The sequence below is a fragment of the Selaginella moellendorffii genome, unplaced genomic scaffold (assembly GCF_000143415.4).
Source record: "Selaginella moellendorffii unplaced genomic scaffold, v1.0 SELMOscaffold_193, whole genome shotgun sequence".
Lineage (NCBI taxonomy): Eukaryota > Viridiplantae > Streptophyta > Lycopodiopsida > Selaginellales > Selaginellaceae > Selaginella > Selaginella moellendorffii.
Window position 1 is genome coordinate 41,131 of NW_003314453.1, and position 5,092 is coordinate 46,222.

At 39.8% G+C, this 5,092-nt stretch overlaps 1 long non-coding RNA gene across 1 annotated transcript; it reads right to left on the reverse strand.

Annotated features, from left to right (window-relative positions):
* Positions 1-344: 344 nt before the first annotated feature.
* On the reverse strand, positions 345-1,145 carry LOC112343755. Its single transcript, XR_002991394.1, has 2 exons — positions 1,024-1,145; positions 345-950 (listed from the first exon to the last, which is right to left on the reverse strand). It is a non-coding gene; the product is annotated as an uncharacterized LOC112343755 (long non-coding RNA).
* Between the last annotated feature and the right edge of the window lie 3,947 nt (positions 1,146-5,092).

A 5,092-nucleotide genomic window follows, 5' to 3' on the forward strand; every position in this document is an offset into this window, starting at 1 on the left:
CTATAGCCAGCAAAGAAGTAATGGACGACAATGAAGATTTGAAGCTTGGCAAGCTCGTCGGACCCATATCTCGTTACCCATTATACTTTTAGCATTGACCATTGAGCGTCATATACCAAAAGAAGGAAAACAAGAAGAAAAAGAAGGGCAGAACATCGTGAAGAAGAAGAAAAAGCAAAAATCTTAAGAAACAGAACAAAGTGAAAGCTTGGAAATGGAATAGAAAATGCGGCCTACAGACATATGTCCTTTCAGAACCTTTCTTTAGTTGGCTGAATTTTCCTATTTCTTGTGCAGAGGTTCAACTTTGTCAAACTATGAGCGCTAGCTTCCCTGGATTTGGATGATGTCAAAGGATTTCTTAAGCATGGAAACACTCATTAGAGGCAGCAGACACGGTTTGTGACGGCTTAACCTGGACTATAAGAGCCTTGTATCAGTGACCCACTTCATCACGGAACGACTCTCATCTTCAGATCATCGATTACTGCCAAGAAAATTCGAGGAGGAAGAAGACATGCCAAGCTGCAATACCTGAGGATGGGAAGTTGGAGAGGGAACATTTTGGTTTTGCTTCTGCTGTCTCTGAGCTAGTGTTTTGGATCATGATGAGAGTGGAGGATACAAGAATGGCTACCACAGTTACTCGAGATCCTGTCCTCAAGCCAAGAGAATCATCAGGGACACTGTGAGCAAGCACACCGATTGGGACAGGACGATACCAGCAGGAGTTCTTTGCTTGCACTTCCACAACTGTTTCATCGACAGGAGTAGCTTTGCAAGATTTAAATTCTTGTCTTCTAACTTTGCTGTTCTTCAGGACTGTGATGGATCGGTTCTTCTCGACTGATGGAAGTAAAGTGTAAAAGTTGTCCCTTCCAAGCCTCATGTCCGCCAAGAGCTTCATTTTTGTCCTGGTGTTGTCTCCTGCGCTGACACTCTTGCCATAGCTGCCAGAGATTCAACCGTCATGGTAAGTTTAGCATCTTTTATCAAGTTCTAAGATGGAGAGAAAAGTATTACCAAGTCCCAACTGGATGCTACGACGGAAGAGTTTCCATCCAGGAAAACAGCAACACCTTACAATCTCCGTTTGGGGATGCATCAGCTCTCATTAAAAACACTGGATATTTCAATTGGCTCCAAAACTGTAAAACAATTGTAAATCACAAAATTTGTGAACCAGCCAGTTCTCGCCTCTATAGGATGATCCTTTTGACAGCAGAATAGTACGCAATGGCCAACTCAATCCAAGGCACTGGAATTTGAAGACATTGCAGCCAATTCTTGGAGATCTTCCCCATCTACAAGAACAAACAATGGAGGCTGAAGTGGAATCCAGTGAAGTTTACCTTCCATGTACCAACTTATAGCATGGCAGGAGAGTCCCGCAGCCAAGTCGTGGTGTAGGCGTACTTCATCATGAGATTGAGCAGTGGCCGCTCCATCACCTGCTCTTGATTCGACACAAACACATCCAGCCGAAACCAGAGTCACTCGTGGGACTCGATGTCTGTGACACAGGAACGCCACCTGTTTACTCCTCCCATTTTCTCCTTGGCCTCGTTCTGGATGAAGGCCCGGTCCTCGAGGATGGCAGCATGCTCTTTTTGCAGCGATGCTCCTCTCGCCCCATGTTTGCCCCAATCTGCCCGATCGCCCTAAAAAATTTCACTTGATTTGGAACGTCATTAAAATCACATTGAAGCGTTGCCACCCCTTTGGCACTTGATCTATGCCATTTATTTCAAGTTTTTGAATTTCAACCGTTAGATTATAAGTATATTCAGAAATAATATTCTAAAAATGGAATAAAAGACGCCGGATGCCATATGCCAATAGCACGTTTAAATAAGGGAGTATGATTGCTTTTCTTGGACTCATAATACTATTGTATTTTATAACTCATTTCCCTTACGTGTCCTTCCCACTTGGTCATCTGGACTAATATTATTTATTCAAATCACTAATTTGAAATAGGAACACTGTTCTTTAACCCACCAAAGAGCTTGTTCTTGATTATCAGCCATGGAATCACCTAATGATCCTATATAGATAGCTTAATAGGTTTATCAATAGGCACTAGGTTCATTGAACCTCTAAATTGTTGACCATGACTTTGGGGCCATCCCCCACACTTGGTAGTGTGCCTAACCTAGCCTTTCTAACCAAAAGGTTTATAACAACTAAGATTAGGTGTCACCATCTCATTCACCACATCTTTGGTGTCACTTACACCAAAGTGTTCAAGTTAAATATATCAACCTTTCACACTAAGCAACCTAACTATGCATCACAACTCCAGGGCATCCCCCCATTTGGTAGTGTGCCCAAGCCAGCCTCCTTACTGAGAGTCCATGACCATTGAAAAATGAGTGTTCTCATATTCCAAACTTTCCCTACACCCTAGTGAGTATAAGCTCTTGGATTTTGGACTTTCCGGGAAGTCACCCAACCCAATACTATTCAAACCCAAGGACGTTTAACCTCAACTATCCCAACAGCAAGGAAACAACTCTAGAAAAAGTTGACGGTGATCACACTATGTGAGAAATGCACCAATTTAAATGAGTTAAGGTACCCTCTTTGTCTAACACAGATGCGCTACCAACTCAGACACCTTCTGGCTGTCACCGACAAATAAATGACTAATGGAGTTAGCCACCTTTGTTGCTTTGGGTGTCACCTAGCTTACAAAAGTGTGATATACCCCTACCTATAGGGATATAGAGAGAGAAGATAGAAGCCTCAACCCTCTTGAGCAAAAAAACCAAATATATTGGTAAGGTTTAGATAAACTACTCCAACGCCATCTACTCTCCTGAAGATTGCTTCTTTCTTAAGAAACCCTCACCAAAGTTTAGCCCGAAAGAGAAAAACAAGTACCCTAGTCTTGATCTTTCAACATTTTCCCTGTAAGTAAGTTAGAAAGAGCTCGGCCCTATCTACCCTCTATTTCAAAAATTTGGGAAGAAAACACCTTAATATCCCGAGAGATCCAATAAAACATAGCATAGAACACCAATATTATGGAAAAACATCTACATGTCACCAATCTAGATTGATACCAAGGCACCATTAGTATTCTCAGAAAGCCTAGGACCAAAAGCACTTCCAAAAACAAATGGAATCCAAAACAAGGCTTGGAGAAGTATAAATTCCTACTACAAAGATGCCCCTATCTAGTTGGAGAAGAAAATCCTTTTACATACCATAAATTTGCCTAAATCTAGCCCCAAGAATCACCACTACTTGTAGATCTAGGCTAAATTTACAAACCCAAAGGCACTACTTTGAGAAATTGAGCTGAGAATCTAGGCGAGAAAGTGAAAACCTCAAAATGTTCACTAAACTAAGCCAACAAACATTATATCTCCTCAAATATTGCACAACTTGATGAGTGCCATACCTTGCTGGAAATAGGATTTCAAGACCTATTCAATGCGCCCAAGATCAAGAAAAACTGCTGCATGACAAACAAGAAATTGCTCCTCAAAGCTGCGACTGAAATGAAAAAAGAGAAATTGTGCCATATAAAGAAATACACATTCACGTTGGGTTCCCCATTTGTTAGGGGAAGGAGAGGTGCCTCCTTAAATGCTCACTCAAACACAAGAAATGCTCCAATGCTCTTCACAAATGCCCCTCCTTTGCCCTTATGGGGCAAGGGTTTTCCCAGAATCAGAATATTCCCTCTCACTCTCACATTTTCTAATTGGCCATGCCCTAACAAGTGTTGGGGGTGTACTTAAAGGATGAATTGGTGTTCTTATTATATGGAAGGATAGTTCTAAAGGGCAAAAATAGCTTACATGGAACAAAGAATGATCAAGTGTCAGAGTAACATTTGCAAAAGATGGTCCTTATGAATTAGTCCAAACATGTTTTTGCTAATTTTTTAGGACCATTCTTTGACTCCACTAAGTCATCTAGCTTTTAAACTTTGTTAATCCGACGACACATAAGGTTTTAGCCTCAAAAATATTTTAGAGGTGCCACCATACTTGAATACCACTTTTTGTATTTATGTCCTAGGTGTATTGTATCCTAAGAAGGATTTAGAGGATCATGAGATCTAAGTATGAGAATAATGAGTATTTCATTGATGCCAGGATATGCCATACTAAAGTTATGGAAAGGTGTTCATGGAAGAAAGGAACTTTGGCAAGGAGTTGTGTGTGAACATTGTGTTGCATTGCTAACCAATAGTTGGCATAAGAAATGACTACTATTGTCTTACCAAAACTTAGACACAAATGGGAAGTGTCATGAAGGTAGGCTTATAAAACCAATAGTGTGGAAACACAAAATGTTTTAAGGGTGATTCTTTGAGTTCAAGTTGGTTGGTTCATGAGAACCCCTTGCTAAAAGAATTGTAATGAAAACAGGATTGGCATAGCTTAAGCTGTAATATATGCAATTCAAGTGTGTTGATCCAAATATTGATGGAGGTGTTGAAACACTAGCAATGAATTGTAGGATTTGATAATTATGAGGTAACTAAGCAAAATGTGTGGTATAATTAATTAGATTGGTGGAAGCTAACATCTCAAGATTTCTTATTAGGGTAAGGAGGTTACATATATCGCTTGGGGGATAAATTATTTATATTGCAATCTAGTAAGTCAATGTTGTAAAAGGAAATGCTCATTATCAAAGAAGTTTATCTTGGGACACCTAAACACTCTAAAACACTTAGAAGGTTGTGTTTGGTATTATAAGGGTATTAAGTAAGGCCCACGGGACTAAATCCCTTATAGTAGTCTATAGCATAGTCATGTGTCTTTGGAGGGCAAAAAATAATGGATAGGAAATGCTATCTAATATCCAAAATTGCAAAGACAAAGCTAAAAGGATTTTAATCAGGCTAGTGACAAGTATACAGAGGCTTGTCAATGGGTATATAGTAGTAATGTTAATCCCAGTGTATTGAGGAACCACTCCCTAAGAAATAGAGTATAGTCATCCTTAAGAATATTTACTAAGTCATAGTAGTGTAAGTGACTAAATTTTCCATTCTACTTTATTCACTTAACCACACCTCTAAGCACTTGGAGGAGTCTCACTCACAACCTCTATAAATCTTATTTTG